Below are 26,293 nucleotides of genomic sequence, written 5' to 3'. Positions count from 1 at the left end.
TAATTAGGAAAGCTAACAGAATGTTATCATTTATTGTGAGGGGAATTTAATACAAAAGTAGGGAGGTTATGCTTCTGCTATACAGGGGATTGGTGAGACCACATCTGGAGTACTGGGCATAGCATTGGTCTCCTTATTTAAGGAAGGTTTACTAGACTAATACCTGGAATGGTCAGGTTGTCTTCTGAGGAAAGGTTGGACAGGTTCGGCTTGTATCCGCTGGAGTTTAGAAGAGTAAAAGGCGACTTGATTGAAACATATAAGATTCTGAGAGCTCTTGACAGGGTTGATATGGAAAGGATATTTCCTCTTGTGAGAGAATCTAGAACTAGGGGTCCCAGTTTAAAAATAAGGGGTCGCCCACTTAAGAGAGATGAGGAGAATTTTTTTCACAGAGGGTCATGAGTCTTTGGAGCTCTCTTCCTCAAAAGGCGGTGGAAGCAGAGTCTTTGAATATTTTTAAGGCAGAGGTAGATAGATTCTTGATAAGCAAGGGTGTGAAAGGTTATTGGGGGTAGGTGGGAATGTGGAGTTGAGGTTACAATGAGATCAGCCATGATCTTATTGAATGGCAGAGCAGGCTCAAGGGGCCGAGTGGCCTACTCCTGTTCCTAATTTGTATGTTCATATGTTCGTATGCTCCCAATCAGTTGCATATCACTGCATCAAGGTGGTGACAGATGCCCTCTTCAGGAAAGCCAGCCAATGCATCCATTATCCCACTGATCCAGACAGTCAGTCCTAGAGACCCAGAGGATTCGGCACCATCGCTGGATTCTCCCAGATGCAAGGTGTGATAGACTGCACACATGTGGCCCTCAAGGCTCCCACATTCAAGTCAGCATCCTTCATTAACAGAAAAGGATTCCATTCCATCAATGTGCAACTGGTTTGTGACCACCACCAGTGAATTCTTTCTCATGTTACCCTGGGAGCAGCCATGCCTACATACTCAGGCACTTCCAGGTGCCACAGTTTTCCCACCCCATGTGCCTTCAGGTTGGATTCTTGGCAACAAGGGATATCCATTAAAGAGATGGCTGCCAACACAATAAGGAACCCTCGGATAGAAGCAGAGGAGAGATACAACACCAGTTACGCAGCGATCCGAGCCACCATCAAGCAGATCATCGGTCTCCTGAAAATGAGATTTAGGTGCTTCCATCATTCCAGGGTGGCGGGGGTTGGGGGGTGTGCTGGGGGTGATGGGGCACTTCACTAAGCCCCAGCAAGGGTCTCGAGGATCATGGTGGTCTGCTGAATTTTGCACAACTTGGCGCTACAGAGGGGTCATGCCCTGGCCAATGAGGAATTGCTGGAGTGTGAGACATCCTCTGATGAGGAGAATGATGAGGAAGCTGATGACCAGCTGCAGCATCTGGAAAGACACAAGGGGACGGATAGAGGGTGTTATGACATAGGCGCGAGGGAGGCTTGGGTGACGCTCATATATACACGATTCAGATGACCCTTCCCACATCATCCTTCCTGCCAAATAAAGGTCCAATATCAACCTCCACTGTTGCTATTGACCTCAGTTGCAAGCCCAGGCTCTATCGCCCAGTGCCACCTGTTCCTTCTGGATAGTCCAAAAGACCACCACACATGCTATGGTTCCTCCCAAACAGCCCTGGGAGAGAGCCAGGGTACTCTTGCACTTCCAGAGGGCCTCCAACAATAGATGGAAATGTGGAGGGAACAAGTCACACCTTTATTACAAGCATAATCAGACACAAGCAGTAATACCTTAACTATCTATTCACCCATGAAGTCCAATTGTATCTCATGTGTTTTCTTAATTCTTTTACATGTTGCTCCCCTTTTGCTGCCAGCTGCACTGGAGGCAGGCAGCTGACCTTGCTGCCTGGTGGACTGAGATGACATTGGCAGTCCTCCCACTGCTTGAAGCTTGGTGGGCTTCGGCATGCAGGGGGCTCGTGCACAGGTGCAGGAGCCTCCTTTGTTGTCAAAACAACTTGAGGCACTGGTATCACTGGCAGAGAGGCTGAGGAGCCGCTGCCACACTAGGAGCACCCTGAATGGAGGCTCCAATGCAGAAGTTAGCCACTCCTCCTCCTTCGCAAGGCACAAGTACCTCTCTGCTGTCCTGTAATGGATAAGGAGCTGGGGGAAACTCTAGACTCCACATTCCCCCTTTCACCTTACAACTGCTCCCTTGAGCACATGGACAAGGAAATGGTATGCAGGTCTGTGTGCATCTCTGGAATCCACTGACTGGTCTTCTGGATGTAGCTCTCCAGGAGAGTCACTCATCTCTTGATGGAGAAGGCCATGTGCCCAGACAAGAGGTAAGTTGCAGCAATGAATGAATGGGTTCTTCTGGAACAAAGAAGGTGTGAAGTAACCACATGCTGGACCATTGTGGGTCACCACAGGGAGGGAGATCTTTATCTCCCAACAGAGGCAAGATGTGAGACCATTTTGATTTTAAAAGTAGCTCTCTGGAGACAGAGAGAGACCCAGAAAAACCTCATTAAAGCCTGCCCATCTGAGAGCTGGGAGAAATCCAGCAAGCCGAAAGAAGGTTCCCTGTTGTGAGGTCTACACTTCAAATTGTGCAGCAGAGAACTTGAGAGTGATCCCCTGTCTAAAGACTGAAATTTCAACCAACGGAGAAATCTACAAACAACCCAAGCCTGCAACTTTAAAAAGAAAAATTGACCTCCAAGAAGATTCAACAGGCTTACCGTGACCCCTACCTCACTTCAAAACTCTTATGCATTTTCCTCTCTATTTGTTTCTTCTTGTGTGAGTGTGTGTATGTGCACGCAGGTGCTCGCGTGAGTGCATGCATATGTTGGTGCGGTTGTGACCATTTCGGTAGTGAATATTGCTAATAAATAATTAATCTTCTGTTTTAACCCTACAATAAAACCTGTCATTGTGTGTTTATTTGACAAATAAATCACAAAGGGGTTAAAACCCTCGTAACTAATACACTTGCTGTGGTCAAGTTGGAAGCTGAACAGTGGGGACCACCTACACCCCTCACCAGATGGCTGTACCACTTATTTCCCACAAATTCATACTTCTCCTGAGGGTTTGGGAACTACAACAATTGGGCTGGTCCATGGCGTTAGCCCTTCTGTCTTTTCAATGATGTCCAACTTCTCCAGTCTGTTCAATTCTTTCTCTATGTCTTTTCTGGCATGGAATGCAATCTTCGTGTGTTTCTGTTGTTTGGGTTGGACTAACTGATCTATGTGGAGCTTTATTTTCTTGTTTTTCATTTTGTTGATGCCTTCGAATAATTGTGGATATTTCTTCAGAATATCTTCTTTCGTCAGGTAGTTCTGTCCTCTGACGGTGTTCATCGTGATCAGCTTCAATTGGCTTACTTGAGTCTACAACATGGAACTCAGTGTGCCATGTGAACCCATCGGAGAATTTGAGAGTAACTTGGATCATCCCTAGGACCGGCAGAGGGGTATCAGATCCATAGGAGAATATTTTAGATATCGGCTTGTTCAATTGCAGTTTCTGTTTTCTCCATAACTCATGGAATCTCAGGACATCCATTATGTCGACTTGCTCCTGAGTCAATTACTGCAGAGATTGTCGAATTGCCTATCACACATGGGTAGACATCAGTACTTGTGGTTGTGAGCAAGAAAAATCTTCTCTAGTGCTGCGCATATGTACTCATCCTTCTGGCATTTAACTCTTTTAATGCCTTCTACAGGCTTCTATCGGCGTACTCTTGTGAAATGTCTCATCTTTCCGCAGGCTTTACACTTTGTTCCTCTCGCAGGACAAGTTTTGTCGTGAGGGAATGAACCACTGCAATGATTGCATGTTCGAAGGTGAGGTGATAGTGATCTCTGTCTTGGTCTTCCTTGAAGTGCCTCGGACCTTTCTGTGGGTTTCCTCTGTGCCCTTGTGTTTAGTGTGTTTCTCTGGTGAAACCTTCCTCTTGTGGCATTCATGGATTCGGTCAATGATCCTGTCCTGGCCTTCGGAGATTCCCATCTTATGTTATTTGCCTCTTTCCTTTCTAAGCCTTCAGCTTGTCTTTTGCTGGCTTCCAGCATTCTTCCAATATCGAGCAACCTTTGCAAGTTTATTGATTCGCTGTCTTAAAGAGCTTGCCTTCTTAGTCTTGGTTATTGACTGGTCATAATGATCTGGGAGATGATTTCCTTGTCCATGTCTATGAAGTTGCAAATCTGGCTCAGACTTCTGAGTCTCGTCAAGGGTCTTGCACTTATCTTGCTTTGCTTGACTAAAGACATAAATTTTGCAGTGAGGATTTGCCCTCGATTGAAAATATCTTGTTGGAACATTCTTCACTATGCCATAATCATTGTTGGTTCTGGTGTCCGTGAGTGTAACAATGATATTGTCGACTTTTGGTGCAGCATAGTGTAAGAGTAACACTCTCTTTCTTCAGGGTGTTTTGATATTGAGTGCCACCATTAGGCATTCGAATCTTACTGCCATTTGCTTCAGTATGGTCCTGAGTTGCTGTTTGTATCTGTAAAGGCTGAAAAGTCTGGAAAAATTGTTGCGCACACAGTGGTTGGTTTTGCTTAAATCTGGAATCATCAATGCAAGTCTTCTGTATGTTTCTGTGTTGTCTGTGTGATTAGGCTTCTTGTAAACCCTTTTTTTGCTTTCTTAAAATGGCTAGTTTTTTCAAGTTTGAACCTCTTTTAATAATTAATTTATGGCTGCATCATATTTATTTTCCTTCTTTCTGTGCAGCTGCAAAACATTTTTTTCTCCAGCCCAGGTTTTCTCTCTATTCCAGTTCACATTTTCTCTCTGATGCAGTCCTGGTTTTCTCATGACTTTTTTTTCTCCTGTGCTCTCTGTCCTTGGTTCCTTCTGTGCCTTGTCTTTTCTTTTTGTTTTCTCCTCATTGCCAGAAAATGTAGTATTGTGCTGTGTTTTTATGTTGAGCTGTTAAGCAGATCAATGAGTCTTCTTAATGAAAGATTGATATACATAACACTCTTTATTACCTTAACTATTTACATTGTATGTGCTCTACACATTACGGAGGTCCTGAACTTGTCCATGCTGCTGTATATGCTCTGTCTGCAGGCCTTGTTTTTTTTTATTCGTTCATGGGATGCAGGCATCGACAGTGCTATCAAGTAGCACTTGCTTAGCAATAACTTGCTCAGTGATGCTCAGTTTGGGTTCCACCAGGGCCACTTAGCTCCTGACCTCATTGCAGCCTTGGTTCAAACATGGACAAAAGAGCTGAGCTCAGGAGGTGAGGTGAGAGTGACTGCCCTTGACATCAAGGCAGCATTTGACCGAGAATGGCATCAAGGAGCTTGAGCAAAACTGGAGTCAATGAGAATAGGAATGGGAATGACATAAGGGGATATAAAGATAGTGTGGGAAAAAGGCATTGAAGTGGATGACCAGCCATGATTGTGTTGAATAGCGGGGCAGGCTTGATGGGTTGAATAACCTACTCCTGCTCCTGTGTTCCTATGAATCAGGGACAAAACTCTTTGCTGGTTGGAGTCGTACCTAGTGCAAAGGAAGATGGTTGTGGTTGTTGGCGGTCAATCAACTGAGCTCCAGGACATCACTGCAGGAGTTCCTCAGGGTAGTGTCTGAGGCCCAACCATCTTCAGCTGCTTCATCAATGACCTTCCTTCAGTCATAAGGTCAGAAGTGGGGATGTTTGCTGAGGATTGCACAATGTTCAGCATCATTCGCAACTCCTCAGATACTGAAGCAGTCCGTGTAGAAATGCAGCAAGACCTGGACAATATCCAGGTTAGGCCTGATAAGTGGCAAGTAACATTCGTGCCGGGCAATGACCATCTCCAACAAGAAAGAATCTAACCACCTCCCCTACACATTCCAGCTGGGCCAGCATTTATTGCCCATCCCTAATTGCCCTTGAGAAGGTGGTGGTGAGCTGCCTTCTTGAACTGCTGCAGTCCATGTGGGGTAGGTACACCCACAGTGCTGTTTGGAAGGGAGTTCCAGGATTTTGGCTCAGCGACAGTGAAGAAATAGTTTCAAGTTAGGATGGGGTGTGGCTTGGAGGGGAACTTGCAGGTGGTGGTGTTCCCATGCATTTGCTGCCCTTGTCCTTCTAGTTGGTAGAGGTCGCGGGTTTGGAAGGTGCTGTTGAAGGAGCCTTGCTGCGTTGCTGCAGTGCATCTTGCAGATGGTACACACTGCTGCCACTGTGCGTCGGTAGTGGAAGGAATGAATGTTTGTAGATGGGGTGCCAAGCAAGCGGGCTGCATTGTCCTGGATGGTGCCAAGCTTCCTGAGTGTTGTTGGAGCTGCACCCATCCAGGCAAGTGCACAGTATTCCATCACACTCCTGACTTATGCCTTGTAAATGGTGGACAGGCTTTGGGGAGTCAGGAGATGAGTTACTCGCCGCAGGATTCCTAGACTCTGACCTGCTCTCATAGCCACGGTATTTATATGGCTACTCCAGTTCAGTTTCTGGTCAATGGTAACCTGTAGGATAATGATAGTGGAGGATTCAGTGATGGTAATGCCATTGAATGTCAAGGGGAGATGGTTAGATTCTCTCTTGTTGAAGATGGTCATTGCCTGTCACTTGTGTGGTGCGAATCTTACTTGCCATTTATCAGGCCAAACCTGGATATTGTCCATGTCTTGCTGCATTTCTACAAGGACTGCTTCAACATCTGAGGAGTTGCGAATGGTGCTGAACATTGTGCAATCATCAGCGAACATCCCCACTTCTGACCTTATAATTGAAGGGTCATTGATGAAGCAGCTGAAGATGGTTGGGCCTAGGACACTACCCTGAGGAACTCCTGCAGTGATATCCTGGAGCTCAGATGATTGACCTCCAACAACCACAACCATCTTCCTTTGCACTAGGTATGATTCCAACCAGCAGAGAGTTTTCCCCCTGATTCCCATTGACTCCAGTTTTACTAGGGCTCCTTGATGCCATGCTCGGTCAAATGCTGCCTTGATGTCAAGGGCAGTCACTCTCACCTCACCTCTTGAGTTAAGCTCTTTTGTCCATGTTTGAACCAAGGCTGTAATGAGGTCAGGAGCTGAGTGGCCCTGGCGGAACCCAAACTGAGCGTCACTGAGCAGGTTATTGCTAAGCAAGTGTCACTTGATGGCACTGTTGATGGCACCTTCCGTCACTTTACTGATGATTGAGAGTAGACTGATGGGATGGTAATTGGCCGGGTTGGACTTGTCCTGCTATTTGTGTACAGGACTTACCTGGGCAATTTTCCACATTGCAGGGTAGATGTCAGTTTTGTAGCTGTACTGGAACAGCTTGGCTAGGTGTGCGGCAAGTTCTGGAGCACAGGTCTTCAGTACTCTTGCCGGAATGTTGTCAGAGCCCATAGCCTTTGCAGTATCCCACGCCTTCAGTCGTTTCTTGATATCACGCGGAATGAATCAAATTGGCTGAAGTCTGGCATCTGTGATGCTAGGGAATTCAGGAGGAGGCTGAGATGGATCATCAACTTGGCCCTTCTGGCTGAAGATTGTTATAACTGCTTCAGCCTTATCTTTCGCACTGATATGCTGGGCTCCCCCATCATTGAGGATGGGGATATTTGAGGAGCCACCTCCTGCAGTTAGTTGTTTAATTGTCCACCACCATTCACAGCTGGATGTGGCAGGACTGCAGAGCTTAGATCGGATCAACTTGTTCTTTTTAGCAAGAGGAAGAAATACTGCTAACTGCTATGTTTAAATCACTGAGTGACTGTCATGTGACTAGCCCCTCCCTATCTGTGGTTTTAAGCTTGTGCTTCTCTGCAACAGGGGAGAAGCAACTGACTCTGACATGTGCAGACCCTAAGTGGGGGTCCCTCTCTCTCTCCCTCTCTTTCTGTCTCCATTTCAGCTTACAAGCTTCAAACTCTGCCTGTTGACTGACCACCTTTGCATACTCTGGCTGTAATCAGAAACCCCATTGGTGGAAATCATCTGCATCGCTGTCTCCAAGAGACTCACGGAACCAGTCATATATCTCTTCAAACTAAAAGCCTCAGGACCACCAAATTCAGCTAGAAGCCAGCCAGATCACCAAACCTCACAGACTGTACACCCCTTTTTTTTCTATGGACTCTAACTCAACCGAATTACCTTTCCCCACTCTATAATCTATTTGTGTGTATATAAACCGCTAGTGTGTATGCATGAGTGAAAGTTGGTGTGTAGTTATTATTTTCATTTGTTTGGTTTGGTATAATAAAGCTAATTTCTTTCTTTGTTAAACTTAGGAAAACCTATCCAATTGGTTCTTGTTATGATCCTACTAATCAAACACCTACTGAATTGGCCAGCACATTCACTTTAAGAAAGAATTAAACCAGTTGTGGTCAAACAAGTAGAGGGAAAAGAGGGAAGCCCTTCTACCCTTCCTCACTTGACCCTAACAGCTGTTACATGCGCACTCTCGACCTCTCTCTTTAGTAGGGTCACGACCCAAAACATTAACTCTATTATTTTCACCCCAGATGCTGCCTGACCTATCTAGTATTTCCAGCATTTTCTGTTTTTACTTAAGCTTTACATCAGTTGGCAGCACTCTTACCTTGGAGTGAGACGGTGGTGGTTTCAAGTCTTGCTCCAGAGACTTCAGCATGCAACCTAGGCTGATGACCCAGGGCAGTGCTGAAACAGTACTGCACTGCTGGAGAGGCCACCTTTCTGATGAGATGCTGAGCCGACCCTGTCTGCTCTCTGGTGGATGTAAACGGCCATATGGCACTATTTTGAAGATGAGCAGTGTTCTCCCTGGTAATCCTGACCAATATTTATCCCTCAAACTATATCAATAAAACAGATTATTTGGCCATAGTTGTTTGCAGGACCTTGCTGTGTGCAAATTGTCTGCTGAGGTTCCTTTACAACAGTGAAAATTTCAAAAAGGTTCTTCATTAGCTGTGAAGCCCTTTGGGAAGTTGTGAAAATCACTACATAAATGCAAGTTCTTTCTTCTTTCTCCTTTCTCTGCTGGGTGTAAGAATTCTTTGTCGAAAGATTTTGAGTACTTTCAACAAAGTTCTGAGCAAGAACACAACTTTGACTAATTTGTCTCTAGCTGGCAAACTGTTTAAGAGAAGCTAAGGCAGGCTGGTGAGGCATTGGAAAATAAGATATTGGGATCTACGAGGGAGTAAGCATTCCAACATTCCTCACTTTGATGAGCAACTAAATTTGCCTCAAAAAACTTTGAAAATAATTCTTCTATAAATAGAAATTCCGAACATCTGAAGTTTGAGATTTTTTTTTTAGAGATACAGCACTGAAACAGGCCCTTCGGCCCACCAAGTCTGTGCCGACCATTAACCACCCATTTATACTAATCCTACACTAATCCCATATTCCTACCACATCCCCACCTGTCCCTATATTCCCCTACCACCTACCTATACTAGGGGCAATTTATAATGGCCAATTTACCTATCAACCTGCAAGTCTTTTGGCTGTGGGAGGAAACCCACGCAGACACAGGGAGAACTTGCAAACTCCACACAGGCAGTACCCAGAATTGAACCCGGGTCGCTGGAGCTGTGAGGCTGCGGTGCTAACCACTGCGCCACTGTGCCGCCCTAATTTGTTTTTCAAAGAACAGGCTACAACAACTATTTACATTTATAAAGTGTCTTTACCATAATAAAACATCCCAAGGCGCTTTACAGGAGCATTACAAAGCAAAAGTATGACACCGAGCTATTAAAGGAGATATTAGGTCAGATGACCAAAAGCTTAGTCAAAGAGGTTTTAGGGAGTGTCTTAAAGGAGGATAGCGAGGTGGAGAGGCGTGGGGAGAGTATTCCAGAGCGTGGGGTCTAGGTAACTGAAGGCAGGGCCACCAATGGAGGAACAATTAAAATCGGAGATGCTGAAGATTCCAGAATTAGAGGAGCACAGACATCTTGTGGGGTTGTGGGGCTGAAAGAGATTACAGAAATAATGAGGGGTGAGAAAATGGAGGGATTTGAAAACAAGGGTGAGAATTTTAAAATCAAGACATTGCTTCATTGGGAGCCGGTGTCAGTCAACAAGCACTGGGGTGATACGGGAATGGGATTTGGTGTGAGTTAAGACACGGGCAGCAGAGTTTTGGATAACCTCAAGTTTATGAAGGGTAGAATGTGGGAATCCAGCCAACAGTGCATTGGAATAGTCAAGTCTGGAGGTAACAAAGGCATGAATGAGGGTTTCAGCAGCAGATGAGCTGAGATAGTTACATGACAGTTCTCAGTGTGGACTGCTGTGTGTCCATCAGAGCTCTTTTTTGGTCCACCTGAGGACAAACTCAACATTATCCACTTTCTGTAAAAGGTTTCAATCTTTGGTGAATTTGTGTTTGTACTGGACGTGCAATCAGCTTAGATATTTGTATCTGCTACTATCAGGTCCCAGTGTTAGTAACAAAATGCACTGAAGCATGCTAATTTTTATCCTCCTCTTTTGTTGTTTATGATTTAGTCTAATGGTGACTATGACCAAAACTGACTTTAGTAGAATTGAGTGAGGTTTCATTTAATATCCCTGCAACAAAGATTCACATTATTGATGCAAATTGATTTAGCCATCACTAAGATATTAAGAAGTAATCCACATGTGCAATATTTAGTGAAAGGGAACGACAAAAGCAATTCCAATGTTAAGCAATCATGAAATTATTCGGAAATCTATTCCTATCATTGTGGATCTGTACTTACTAACATTTAGTTCTTCCATATTGCATACATTTTTAGGCCACTTATTTTATCTCAATATATATTTATGGATTATGGTTTATAAACCCTAAATACAAATTGCATTATAAGATCAAAAATCTTGTAAATCTCATCTAATAAACAGTATCCAATGATGTTCTGTGTCATGGAGTTTTCAGAGACTAATTTTTATTCATGAATGACCATGTGGTAAGTTTCCAATGCCACTTGACTTATCAAGCAAAGTAGGAACAGAGGAACAGGAGGAGCCTATTCAGACCCTTGAACCTGTTTCACCATGCAATTAGATCATTCCTTCCCTATAGGGTAGGAAAGAAAATGGAAGGGTAAGCTAGCTTTGGTCACTCGCTTGTTGTTTAGTGACAAATTGATATCTGTCTATTCTTGTGGGTCAGGGAGTAATGCATGTATGCTTAGAGGCTCTAGTTCCAATCAAGACAAACAACAAAAATATAATGTAAGGGAATAAAAATTTTACACTGACAAACTTTTCCAATCATGGCAATCTTCTACAGTTTAGTATTTCTTAGTTTCCATCAATGTTAATCAGGATATAATTAACTGATCCCTAATTTAAACCAAAATATTAGATGATTCCCTATTTTCATTAATTGCAATTATCTGTGATGTGGATGTTATTCTGGGAATGATAACACATTATATTGAGTAGATTAATGCAATTTCTACATGTCCAATTTGTTATGACATATGCCAGGAAAATTGCATTAGATAATTATCCTGAGGTTCGGCATTGAGTTGACTGCATTGCATTATAAAGCCAGCTGTAAAATAAAGTTTAGAGCTTTGTATATTTGACTGAATATTAATTGAGCAGATTCATTTGTTTTTAAGAGAACAAAATTTAAGCAGCTATTCATCAAAAGTGAATGGGGTGGGGGGGCGGGTAGGGGGGTGCAGTTTAACTGCCAGTGGATTTCTGGTGGGAAATGCTTGGTTTCAGTTGGATTTTTGCCTGTCGCAGCAGAATGAAGCCATGTTGATTTGAACCACTAGGCCTCATAAAGATGCCACTGGCTAACTTCCTGTCCAAAATAAGCAGGAAATAGGTGGGAAGCGGCTGCTGGGGTTCCGGAGGTGAAGGGGTCTCATGGTATGGAAGCAGAGGGAATTCTGGAACAAGAGACATCTAAATATTCCTTGTGGGGCCCAGGGGAACACTGAAAGGAAAGCAAACAACTCACCTTGAATGGCCACTTCTGCTTGCAATCCTCTTCACACTTTATCTGGCAGGATCGCCTGCCTGTTCATGTCAGAGTTAAAATTGTGATCAGAGCCCAATGACATCATAAGACTCCAATCTGCATATTTAAAGAAGGATTCTGCCAATTTTAGGCAGGTACCTTTCCCATCTTAACTCAGAAGAATAGGTTAAAATGAAAGATGCAGGAATCCAGTTGGAACATCAATGGGTAACTCACCTGGTTGATTTTAACTGCCCAGCCACCCAGGTTGGACTGATTGGGTAGAGTTGAAATCAACTCCATTATCTCACAGACATCAGAATTATAGTTAAGGAAAATGTTCAATTCAGTGGGGGAAATTTTAACCTCAACCTGCCAGTTGGAAAACTTATGGAATTGGATGGAACTTTGGTTTTATACCCTTCTGATATTACTCTCCATTGGTATCCGTTATATATCAAAACAATGGGGGTTACTCTGAGGCTTCCTGCCTCGGAGAAATGGGACAGTAGTGCCCCAAAAATGGTGGAAAATAAAAACATCCCAATCCCACCTTTGTTTGACTGTAGGAATCTTCCCTCTGGGCCTGACACTGTTAAGCCTGGAATGCTCCATTGTGTCAGGCTGCAGGAGTATTTCAAATGCAAAGTGGGGTCCTCTGATGTACATAGGACCCTGTTTGCGATTTTGTGACAGAACTGGGTGGAATGTGTGCTAACCGTGTTCCGCCCTGCATCAACTGGCGGTACAGCCAAAAATCAGTTGACAGGTAAGCTTGTGTTTAATTTTGTCATGGCTGGGAGGAGGAGCAGTGTTGTCAGTCATACAGTCATAGAGTTATACAGCACAGAAACAGGCCATTCGGCCCTTCGTGTCTGTGCCAGCCATCAAGCACCTAACTATTCTAATCCCATTTTCTAGCACTTGGCCTGTAGCCTTGTATGCTATGGCATTTCAAGTGCTCATCTAAATACTTCTTAAATGTTGTGAGGGTTCCTGCCTCTACCACCTCTTCAGGCAATGCGTTCCAGATTCCAACCACGCTCTGGGTGAAATTTTTTTTTCCTCAAATCCCCTCTAAACCTCCTGCCCCTTACCTTAAATCTATGCCCCCTGGTTATTGACCCCTCTGCTAAGGGAAAAAGTTTCTTCCTATCTAACCTATCTATGCCCCTCATAATTTTGTATACCTCAATCATGTCCCCCCTCAGCCTTCTCTGATCTAAGGAAAACAACCCTAGCCTTTTTAGTCTCTATTCATAGCTGAAATGCTCCAGCCCAGGCAACATCCTGCTGAATCTCCTCTGCACCCTCCCCAATGTAATCAAATCCTTCCTCTAGTGTGGTGCCCAGAACTGTACACAGTACTCCAGCTGTGGCCTAACTAGCGTTTTATGCAGCTCCATCATAACTCCCTGCTCTCATATTCTATTCCTTGGCTAATAAAGGCAAGTATCCCATATGCCTTCTTAACCACCTTATCTACCTGTGCTGCTGCCTTCATTGATCTATGGACAAGTACACCAAGGTCCCTCTGACCCTTTGTATTTCCTAGGATCCTACCATCCATTGTATATTCCCTTGCCTTGTTAGTTCTCCCAAAATGCATCACCCCACACTTCTCAGGATTAAATTCCATTTGTCCTGATCCCTCCCTATCTTGAGATCAGACTTCCCAACATGGGCCTACCTTCTGCTGGCCAGGCCGCTCAATATTAAATTGGCCTGAGGTTGTTGAGCTGCCCAGGAGTACATGGTTTCCACCCACATCACACCAGATGATTTTGTACCCTCATTATTTTCTCTCAAAAAATTGGCTGCCCTGTTATTGGTTCTGAGGACCTGAGTGGTCAAACCTCCTACCCATGCTCAAAATCTTCTAGGTTCTGGGCACTAGTAAAGCCTTGTAAAATCAGGGTTCTCATGTAGATGCTGTATGAGAACATTATCTGATATGTCGCTAAGATCTGTATTTGAAAGATACCAGTATCTGAGGAAAGAGGCCTGTAGAGATTGTTAAGAGCGGAGATTTCCAAATGGTTCTAATCTGCATGCAAATTTTGAGGAATTGCATGGCAGAATCTATTTATCACTCAAACAAAGGTCTAATTTGCTTCAACAGACTGAAATTAGCATTATTGAATAGTTTTGATGTATCTGTCAGAATGCTTAATTTAATTTGCTGAGAAACCAAACTGAAGGGTCAAGAAGGATAATGCAAGATTCTATCCAGGTCAAAAAGAATTTTTTTAAAATGTAGATCAGCAAGTATTGACTGGGTGATGCTAAACTTGAATTTTAAAAATATGAAGCTTGAGGAAGAAGGAAAACGTGAAAGTGGTTGGAGAGTCACAGTTTTGAGATTGTGGAAAGAATTAGATGGAATCAATTAGATGATGGGATGAGTCTGAATGCTAACAAAATGAAATTGTAGGGAGGAAAGAGAACATATAACATGATATATTGAGTGCTCAAAAGGAAAAAGAAAAGAATACTGAAGCCACTATGATTTATAAAATAAAGAAACACCAAGTACTTCCTGTTGCAGAATGTTGAACAATACATGACACTGACATTCTCAAAAGTGGTTCAACTGAAAAGAAAAACCCTGTGAATCCCAAGCTTAAAATTTGTTATCTGAAGGCATTGGCCCTGCACCAAACAGGGTAAAAAAGATTGATGTCTTCTGATGAGTTTAAACTGTTTACTACACTTCGGAGTAGCTACAAAGTGGATTGAAGAAAATATATGTACATTTTGCATGTTTCCTCACTGGTTCTATTCTGTTAGAAAAAGAAAAACTGAATATTGGCAATCTGAATATGTTTAAACCCAGCAAATGTTGGTCAGCATTGGGGAAAAGACAGACTAGCTTTTCAAATGGATCCCTTCTTGGGAAAACAACCTGTCATTTTTTCAGTTGCACACTTCCAGCCATTTTGTTTTGCTTATGCTCCCTTTCATGTCAGTGATCTCTGCCTAATGCACTTATTGCAGAGAGAATGGATTTGGCCCAGGTAAATTGGAAACTGAGATTGGCAGGCAAAATTGTTACTGAACAATGGGCTGCTTTTAATGAAGAGATAGTTCAGGTATATTATCATGAGGAGGCAAGGAGGATAAACAAGTCCAGAGCTCTGTGGATGATGAAAACAATACAGAGTAAGATAAAGCAGAAAAAGGATGCATATGACAAAAGTCAGGTGGATAATATAATTGAGAACCAGGCTGAATATAGAAGGTTCAAATGGGAAGCAAACATAAAAGAGAAGCAGAGCGAGAGTATGAGAAGAGACTGGAAGCTAACATTAAAGAGAATCCAAAAGTGCTGTCACAAAACTAAAGATATAGAGAAAGCATTGTAAGATTCATAGGCGGATTTATCTGATAAGGATCCGATTTTACAAAAAGTGCGACCGAACTGGGTCATTCCATGATTTTAGAGAAGAAATGCAATTGACGCATTTTTCTGTGCTTTCACCCTTTGCATCACAGAGGCAGCGCTGGAAATGCCAGCATTGTTCAAAATGTTTAATACGCTGCATCTAAAAGGAAAGCATCTGAACTGAGTGCTTCATTTCACTTTAAATAAAATTGCAGTCTTAAAATAATGTGAAATATTTCTGCTGTCATGACAAAGAAATGGGAGAGACAGATTTAGGTGGGGTCAGAGTAAGAGGGAAGTTAAAGGTCTACTTTGGTAAATAAGATTAGTAAGCTGCGGTCTTCTATAGGCACATAAATAGTAAATGGGTAGTAAAAGGAGGTGTGGGGTTGATTAGAGACCAAAAAGGGGATTTACACATGGAGGGAGGGGGCATGGCTGAGGTAGTAAATGAGTACTTTGCATCTTGGTTCATAAGTCACCAGGACCGGATGAAATGCATCCGAGGATACTGAGGGAAGTAAGAGTGGAAATTGCAGAAGCACTGGCCATAGCCTTCTAATCCTTCTTAGATGCCAGAGGACTGGATAATTGTAAATGTTACACCGTTGTTCAAAAAAGGTTGTAAGAATAAGCCCAGTAACTGCAGACCAGTCAGTTTAACCTCGATGATGGAAAAGCTTTTAGAAACAATAATTTAAGACAAAATTAACAGTCACTTGGACAAATGTGGATTAATTAAGGAAAGCCAGCACAGATTTGTTAAGGACAAATCATGTTTATCTAACTTGATTGAGTTTTTTTGATGAGGTAACAGAGAGGGTTCATGAGGGTAATATGGTGATCATGGACTTTCAAAAGAAGTTTGAAAAATTGCCAGCTAACAGGCTTGTCAGTAAAGTCAGAGCCCAAGGAACAAAAGGGACATTAGCAGCACAGATACAAAGGTGGCTGAATGACAGGATAAACAGAGAGTAGTTGTGAACAGTTGTTTTTCAGACTGGAGGAAGATATATAGTGGGGTTCCCCAGGGGTTAGTGTTAGGACCTCTGCTTTTCTGGATCTATATTAATGACCTACACTTCGGTGTACAGGGCACAATTTCAAAATTTGTGAATGACACAAAACTTGGAAGTATTGGGAAATGTGAGGAGGACAGTGATAAACTTCACGAGGACATAAACAAGAAGGGAGCGAGAGAGAAAATGGAGAACTACAGACCTGTTAGTTTGACGTCAGCAGTAGGGAAAATGTTAGAATCTATTATAAAAGATGTGATAACTGGACATGTGGAAAATAATTATATGATTGGGCAGAGTAAACATGAATTTTTGAAAGGGAAATCACATTTAACAAACCTGTTGGAATTTTTTGAGGATGTTACTTGCAGCATAGATAAAGGAGAACCAGTGGATGTGGTGTATTGGATCATTCTCAGGATGGCAGGCTGTTACTAATGGGATACAACAAGGATCAGTACTTGGGTTACAGTTGTTCACAATCTATATAAATGATTTGGATGCAGGGTCCAAATGTAACATTTCCAAATTTGCTGAGGACACAAAATCAGAATGTAAGTTGTGAGGAGGATGCAAGGAAGCTTCAAGGGGACTTGGACAGGCTCAGTGAATGGGCAAGAACATGGCAGATGGAATATAATGTGAATAAGTGTGAAGTGATCCACTTTGGTCTCCTTACCTTAGGAAGGATATACTTGTCATAGAGGGAGTGCAACAGAGGTTCACCAGACTAATCCCTGAGATGGCAGTGTTGTCTTATGAGAAGAATTTGCAGAAACTTGGCCTGTATTCTCAAGAGTTTCAAAGAATGAAAGGTGATCTCATTGAAACTTACAGGACATGACAGGGTGGATGTAGATAGGATGTTTTCTTTGGCTGGTGAGTCTAGATTCAGGGGGAACAGTCTCAGAATAAGGGGCAGGTCATTTAACACTGAGATGAAGAGGAATTTCTTTACTCAGAGGATGTTGAATCTTTAGAATTCTATACCCCAGAGGTCTGTGGAAGATCAATCATTTTATTTATTTATTTTGTTTATTTAGAGATACAGCAGCGAAACAGGCCCTTCAGTCCACCGAGTCTGTGCCGACCATCAACCACCCATTTATATTAATCCTACACTAATTCCATATTCCTACCACATCCCCACCTATCCCTATATTTCCCTACCACCTACCTATAGTAGGGGCAATTTATAATGGCCAATTTACCTATCAACCTGCAAGTCTTTGGCATGTGGGAGGAAACCGGAGCACCCGACGGAAATCCACGCAGACACAGGGAGAACTTGCAAACTCCACACAGGCAGTACCCAGAATTGAACCCGGGTCGCTGGAGCTGTGAGGCTGCGGTGCTAACCACTGCGCCACTGTGCCGCCCTACATGCATTGAGCATGTTCAAGACAGAAATCGACAGATTTCTGGATACTAATTACATCAAGGGTGTCAGGCAGACTCCCCTACCTACCAAGACTGTGGCACACATTATTTTGCCACATGAACATTAAAACTTAAAATTGCAAGCCCTGACTGGAAGGACATTTGAATGTAACTAGCAATGTTGCTTCCCCAATACACAGAAGCAGTGGTCAGACCATTTTAGTCACATGGCTGTTGCAGAGAATTTGAACTTCCAACAAAGGATTTTGAACTGAAACAAAGCCATGTGCTGATGGAGTAAAGATCTCTCCTGGAACTGAAGCAAGAAGACCTCTCTCCTGCCTGCTTTCATCTCCTTCCCATAGAACTGAATCTTGTGAGAACACGTGAAACTCAAAGAGAGAAAAGTTTTCTACGTAAACAAGGTTTTAAGAAGGACACAGGGACCCAACGAAAGCAAGACTACTTACAAAAAGGACAAAACAATGAGCTCGAAGCATTGCAACAAGATATTGCCTCAAACTGTTCCACCTTATCTTTTCTTCTCTTTTCTGTTCCTATCTGCATGTGTACATCGCGTTTGCATGCTAGCGTGGGCGCGTCATATATCCATAGGCGTGAACTGTATTAGAGTTTAAGTTTTAAGTTTTAATAAAATTTCATCTTTCTTCTTTACACCTGGGAAAGTCTGTGTGAATTGGCTTATTTGTCTTATATTTGGAAAACTGTGAACAAAGATTCACAAAAAGAGGAGCTCAAAACACTATGTTTAAAATCAAACCCTGTTACACTAAGACCAGGTGAAGATAATAATAGTCCCCTTAGACACATCTCTCAACTGGTCCTAACAAGGGATATGGGTATAGTGGGAGAAAATGGCGAAGAGGTAGATGATCAGTCATGATCTGTTTGACTGGCAGAGCATGCTTGACGGGCCGAAAGGCCTACACCTGCTCCTATTTCCTCTGTTCCTATGTTCCTTTGAATGGGCGGACAAGTGACAGATAAAATTTGCTGCAGAGAAGTGTGAAGTGATTCATTTTGGTAGGAAAAACAAGCAGAAGCAATATAAAATAAATGGTACATTTCTAAAGGGGGTGCACGAGCAGAAGGACCCAGGGTTATATGTGAACAAATCATTGAATGTGGCAGGGCAGGTTAAAAAAGCATTTAATAAAGCATATGGGATCCCTGGGCTTTATAAGTGGGGCATAGAGTACAAGAGCAAGGAAGTTATGATGAAGCTGTATAAAATACTCATACAGCCTCAACTGGAGTATTGTGTTCAATTCTGCACAGCCCACTTTAGGAAGGATGTGAAGGCATTAAAGAAGGCACAGAGAAATTTTAACGAGAATTGTTCCAAGATAAGGGACTTCAGTTACGTGGACAGATTGGAGAAGCTGGGGCTGTTCTCCTTAGAGAAGCGAAGATGAAGAGGAGATTTGATAGAGATATTCAAAACATGAGGGGTCTGGACAGAGTAGATGTGGAGAAGCTGTTGCCATTGGTGGAAGGATGGAGAACCACAGGACATGGATTTAAGGTGATTGGCAAAGGAGTCAAATGGGCAAAACTTTTTTGGGCAGCAAGTGGTTTGGATATGGAATGCACTACCTAAGACTGTGGTGGAGGCAAATTTAATTGAGGCTTTCAAAAGAGAATTGGCTATTATCTAAGGAGAAAACATTTGTAGGGTTAAGGGGAAAAGGTGATGGAGTGGAACTTGATGAGTTACTCTTCCAGAGAGCCGGTACCGACACGATGGGTCAAATGGCATTGTCTGTGCTCTAACCATTCTATCATCTATGATTCCATGATTCTATAAATGCCATTTTAGAGAGTAAACTTTAATCATGTGTTGCTGATTCAAGACTAGACCTTGAATATCTGCCAACCCAATAGGTTGAAGAAATTTCAATTTAGTATTGAGATCTCTAAGCATAAATATATTTATAGAAGTTTCTTTCCAGGGCAGCTCCATACTAGCATTGATTTGGAACAGTGACTTGTGTTGGTTCAGGTACACAAGCTGGCTGAATAAATAAGTTTCTACATCTGAAACGTAAGTATTAAGGAGAGAATGAGCCCGAGAATCAGTCTTTGGATTAATTGAAGTTCAGACGATGAGAGGCTGGCTAGAAGAACATCAGAATAGTCAAAGTCTGGAGCTGACAAAAGCATGGATAAGGGTTTCAGGAGTGGAGGGAGTGATGTTAGAGGTAGGAGTAGTGGTTTTCATGGTAGATTTATAAATGCGCTGCCTGAAAGGGTGGCAGAAACAGATTCAATTGCAACTTTCAGAAGTGAGTTGGGTGTATACTTGAAATGAAAAAGCATGCTCTTTAAAAGAACACAGGCACAATGATCCGATTGCAACTATACCCCTATTTTGCTGCACACCCTTCTGTACTGTACCTATCACCCCTGTGTTTGCTGACCTTCAATGGCTTCTGGTTCAGCAAAGCCTTGATTTTAAAATTCTCCTCCTTGTGTTCAAATCCCTCCACAGCCTCGCCCCTCCCAATATGGGTAATCTCCTCCAACCTTCCCAGATCTCTGTGCTCCTTCAATTCTGGCCACTTGTGCATCTCTAATTTGATAGCTCCAACACTGGCTGCTGTGGCTTCAGTTGCCTAGGCCCTAAGCTCTGGAATTTCTTCCCTAAACCCCTCCACCTTTCTCCCTCCTTCTCCTTCTTTAAGGCACTCCTTAAACCCACCTCTTTGGCCAACTGTCCTAATACCTCCTTCTGTTGCTTGGTGTCAAATTTTTGTCTGTTGCTGTCCTTCTGTGCCACAATGACTCTAGGATTCTAAAAATGTTTGCACCAGAGAAAGAGATCAGAGGCTAAAGTGAGAAATATAATAAATGAACAAATCATCATGATGAATGTGACAGCATCAAAATTTTTTCCGACCAACTGTCCCCACTTTGATGCCTACATCAGTATGTTCCATACCTTGTCAATGACCTCTTGAGATGTTTCCAACATTTTGATGGTAACCTGATAAAGTGAATAAACCAGCTCATTAGCAAACCCACCCCACTTTTGAAAATTACCTCCCAATGTCTTAATTGTGACTTTGGATTAAATATAGATCAAAACAATTTTTCTGGCATCTTATGGCCTTTGTTATGTACTTTGGAGTATTTGTTTATTGCATTCCATATTTTACCATTGTAGTCTTTTTAAGAACATAGAACAGTACAGCACAGTACAGACCCTTCGGCCCACGATGTTGTGCCGACCCTTTAACCTACTCTAAGATCAAACTACCTACATACCCTTCATTCTACTATCATCCATGTATCTATCCAAGAGTCGCTTAAATGTCCCTAATGTATCTGCTTCTACTACCACCGCTGGCAGTGCATTCCATGCACCCACCACTCTCTGTGTAAAGAACCTACCTCTGACATCTCCCCTAAACTTGAGATTAGTGATCAGTTTCCGACAACCTGCGACATTTGGAAATGCTATTGGCTTTATTAGGTATCATGGTTCACGTATTTGTATTCCGTCCTTTGGTTAATAATGTAGATTTTGTGAAAAAAACTTTCAATTTAATTAATTAACTTGCTTTGCATTTTAGATTAGTCTCCATTTTACTTACTTTACGATCACTAGCATATGATAACACTACCACTTAGAGAACAGTGGTAGAATCGGGCAGAGTCAGCATGGATTTACGAAAGGGAAATAATGCTTGACAAATCTACTAGAATTCTTTGAGGATGTAACTAGTAGAGTTGATGAGGGGGAGCCAGTGGATGTGGTTTATTTGGACTTTCAGGAGGCTTTCGACAAAGTCCCACATAAGAGATTAGCATATAAAATTAAAGCGCATGGGATTGTGGGTAATGTATTGCGATGGATAGAAAATTGGTTGGCAGACAGGAAACAAAGAGTAGGGATAAATGGGTCTTTTTCTGAATGGCAGGCAGTGACTAGTGGGGTACCGCAGGGATCGGTGCTAGGACCCCAGCTATACACAATATACATTAATGATTTAGATGAGGGAACTAAATGTAATATCTCCAAATTTGCAGATGACACAAAACTGGGTCGGAGGGTGAGTTGTGAGGAGGATGCAGAGAGGCTTCAGGGTGATTTGGACAAGTTGAGTGAATGGGCTAATGCATGACAGATGCAGAATAATGTGGATAAATGTGAGGTTATCCACTATGGTAGCAAAAACAGGAAGGCAGATTATTATCTGAACGGCTATAAACAGAGAGGGGAATATGCAGCGAGATCTGGATGTTCTCGTACACCAGTCGCTGAAGGTAAGTATGCAGGTGCAGCAGGCAGTAGAAAAGGCAAATGATATGTTGGCCTTCATAGTGAGAGGATTCAAGTACAGGAGCAGGGATGTCTTGCTGCAAATGTACAGGACCTTGGTGAGGCCACACCTGGAATATTGTGTGCAGTTTTAGTCTCCTTATCTGAGGAAGGATGTTGTGGCTATCGAGGGAGTGCAGCGAAGGTTTATCAGACCGATTCCTGGGATGGTGGGACTGACATATGAGGAGAGACTGAGTCGGTTAGGATTATATTCACTGGAGTTCAGAAGAGTGAGGGGGGATCTCATAGAAACGTATAAAATTCTAACAGGACTTGATAGGGTAGATGCAGGAAGAATGTTCCCGATGGTGGGGGAGTCCAGAATCAAGGGTCATAGTCTAAGGATATGGGGTAAACCTTTCAGGACTGAGATGAAGAGAAATTTCTTCACCCAGAGAGTGGTGAGCCTGTGGAATTCGCTACCACAGAAAGCAGTTGAGGCCAAAACATTGTATGTTTTCAAGAGGGAGTTAGATATAGCTCTTGGGGCAAAATGGATCAAAGGGTATGGGGCAAAAGCGGGTACAGACAACTGAGTTGGATGATCAGCCATGATCATAATGAATGGCGGAGCAGGCTCGAAGGGCCGAATGGCCTACTCCTGCTCCTATTTTCTATGTTTCTATGATAAATTAATCAGGATAGTTATTGGTCTAAAGATTGGTTTTCACCCAACAGATAATAGACGTTGCTTGCATTAGTAGTGGTGTAACCTAGGGATCAGTACCGTATTCACATTTATATTAAAATACATAAGGATCCTTGGCTTTATAAACAGAGACATAAGGGGAGAAATTTGTTTGAATTAATTTCGTTATTTCAAATTCATTAGAAGTGGCGCTACATGAATGCATTTTCCCCCCAACGAGTACAAAAGCAAGAAAATTATGCAAAACCTTTATAAATCAGTGGTTAGGTCTCTGCTGGAATATTGTGTCTAATTTTGGGCACCATACCTTAAAGAGGATGTCAAGGCATTTGAGAACATGCAGAAAATATTTACCAGAATGGTACCATGGATGAGGAACTTCAGTTATGTGGAAAAAGACTAGAGAAATATGAATTGCTCTCCTTGAAGCCGAGAAGTGGAAGGGGAAATTTAATAGAGGCATTAAAAATTATGAAGAGCAAAAAGGATGGACAGCCAAAGGGCACAGATTTAAAATAATTGGCAAAAATGACAGTGGTGAGATGAGATTTGTTTTCCACAGTAGGTTATTATGATCTGGAATGCACTGCCTGTAACTTTCAAAAGAAAATTGGATAAATGCTTGAACATGAGAAAATTGCAGGGCTAGGGGAAACAGCAGGGGACTGGGACTAATTGGATAGGTTTTTCAAAGAGCTGGCAAGGACACATGAGCCAAATGGACTTCTTCTCTGTTGTAAGATTCTATTGGCTGGAAACTGAATAGCCCCATGTTTTGGGCCAATGGGTTGTAATTTGTGGCCGGCCTGTAGCCGCTCATATCTAGGTGGACAACATGTGAATTTAGTATACCCACTTCATCTGAATGATTGCAGCATTGGGCCCGACTGCTCTCTTCTCCTAAATGCTGCCTGTGGTCTCTGTGTTCAGTAGGGGGGCCAAGCAGCATTGTTGGAAATCATATGTTCCAGGCAGCCTTCCCTTCTCAAAGGCAGGCTGTCGCTCTTAAAGGAAAGCTCTGCTGAAGAAATTTACTGAAATTTAAAACATCAGAAAATTGAACACCAGAGCAGAGATAGTGATGGATGTAATGTTGGAGACATTAATGGTGGAAGTGGGCAAGAGGAGAGATGCCATGGTTCTGGCAGTGTGGGGGGCGGGGGCAGGGGTGGGGGTGTGGGAGACCCTCAAGGATCACCCTCAGAAGGAAATGGGAACAAGTGGCGACAGAGGTCAACTCCCATATTCTGGACCCGAGGAACAAAGAACAAAGAACAAAGAAAATTACAGCACAGGAACAGGCCCTTCGGCCCTCCAAGCCTACGCCGATCCAAATCCTCTATCTAAACCTGTCGCCTATTTTCTAAGGGTCTGTATCTCTTTACTTCCTGCCCATTCATGTATCTGTCTAGATACATCTTAAAAGATGCTATCGTGCCCGCGTCTACCACCTCCGCTGGTAATGCGTTCCATGCACCCACCACCCTCTGCGTAAAGAACTTTCCACGCATATCCCCCCTAAACTTTTCCCCTTTCACTTTGAACTCGTGTCCCCTAGTAATTGAATCCCCCACTCTGGGAAAAAGCTTCTTGCTATCCACCCTGTCTATACCTCTCATGATTTTGTACACCTCAATCAGGTCCCCCCTCAACCTCCGTCTTTCTAATGAAAATAATCCTAATCTACTCAACCTCTCTTCATAGCTAGCGCCCTCCATACCAGGCAACATCCTGGTGAACCTCCTCTGCACCCTCTCCAAAGCATCCACATCCTTTTGGTAATGTGGCGACCAGAACTGCACGCAGTATTCCAAATGTGGCCGAACCAAAGTCCTATACAACTGTAACATGACCTGCCAACCCCTGTACTCAATACCCCGTCCGATGAAGGAAAGCATGCCGTATGCCTTCTTGACCACTCTATTGACCTGCGTTGCCACCTTCAGGGAACAATGGACCTGAACACCCAAATCTCTCTGTACATCAATTTGGGACTAGGCAACAGTCCCACAAGATGTTTAAGGACCTTATGCCGGTGATCAAAGTCAGTGCGTATATCTTCACATAACATAAAAGCAAAATACTGCAAATGCTGGAAACCTGAAATAAAAACAAGAAATGCTGGAAATACTCAGCAGGTCTGGCAGCATCTGTGGAGAGAGAAGCAGAGATGACGTTTCAGGTCAGTGACCCTTCTTCAGAACTGGCAAATATTAGAAATGTGAAAGGTTATAAGCAAATAAAATGGGGGTGGGGCAAGAGATAACAAAGGAGAAGGTGTAGATAGGACAAGGTCATAGAATAGCTGACCAGAAGGTCATGGAGCAAAGGCAAACAATATGTTAATGGTGTGTTGAAAGACAAAGCATTAGTGCAGATAGGGTATTAATGGACTGAATATTGAACAGCCGCAAATACAAACATGAAAAAAAAAGTGGGTAAGCAAACTGAACAAACTAAGATGATATAAAATAAAATAAACACAAAAAAAATATAAAAAAGAAAAAATAACTAAAAATAAACATAAAATGGGGGGGCCCCCGTCATGCTCTGAAATTATTGAACTCAATGTTCAGTCAGGTAGGCTGTAGTGTGCCGCCTAATCGGTAAATGAGATGCTGTTCCTTGAGCTTGTGCTGATGTTCACTGGAAAACTGCAACAGTCCCAGGACAGAGATGTGAGCATGAGAGCAGGGGGGAGTGATGAAATGGCAAGCAACTGGAAGTTCGGGGTCATGCTTTTGGACTGAGTGGAGGTGTTCTGCAAAGCGGTCACCCAGTCTGCGTTTGGTCTCCCCAGTGTAGAGCAGACCACATTGTGAGCAGCGAATACAATATACTACATTGAAAGAAGTACAAGTAAATCACTGCTTCACCTGAAAGGAGTGTTTGGGGCCTTGGATAGTGAGGAGAGAGGAGGTAAATGGGCAGGTATTACACCTCCTGCGATTGTAGGGAAAGGTGCCATGGGAAGGGGACGAGGTGGTGGGGATAATGGAGGAGTGGACCAGGGTGTCGCAGAGGGAACGATCCCTTTGGAATGCTGACAGGGGAAGGGAGGGGAAGATGCGTTTAGTAGTGGCATCACGCTGGAGATGGCGGAAGTGGTGGAGGATGATCCTTTGGATATGGAGGCTGATGGGGTGGAAAGTGAGGACAGGGGGAACTCTGTTGTAGTTCTGGGAGGGAGGGGAAGGGGTGAGGGTAGAGGTGCAGGAAATGGGCCGGACACGGTTGAGGGCCCTGTCTACCACAGTGGGGGGGAATTCCTTGGTTGAGGAAAAAGGAAGACATATCAGAAGAGCTGTCATGGAAGATAGCATCATCAGAGTAGATGCGTCGGAGACGGAGAAACTGAGAGAATGGAATGGAGTCGTTACAGGAGGCACCCTGCCTTGTCCTATCCACACCTTCTCCTTTGTTATCTCGTGCCCCACCCCCATTTTACTTGCTTATAACCTTTCACATTTCTAATATTTGCCAGTTCTGAAGAAGGGTCACCGACCTGAAACATTAACTCTGCTTCTCTCTCCACAGATGCTGCCAGACCTGCTGAGTATTTCCAGCATTTCTTGTCTTCACATAATATTTACACCTAGCACAG

The sequence above is a fragment of the Heterodontus francisci genome, chromosome 5 (assembly GCF_036365525.1).
Source record: "Heterodontus francisci isolate sHetFra1 chromosome 5, sHetFra1.hap1, whole genome shotgun sequence".
In the NCBI taxonomy this organism is placed as follows: domain Eukaryota; kingdom Metazoa; phylum Chordata; class Chondrichthyes; order Heterodontiformes; family Heterodontidae; genus Heterodontus; species Heterodontus francisci.
Note: the sequence above shows the minus strand (reverse complement) of the source record.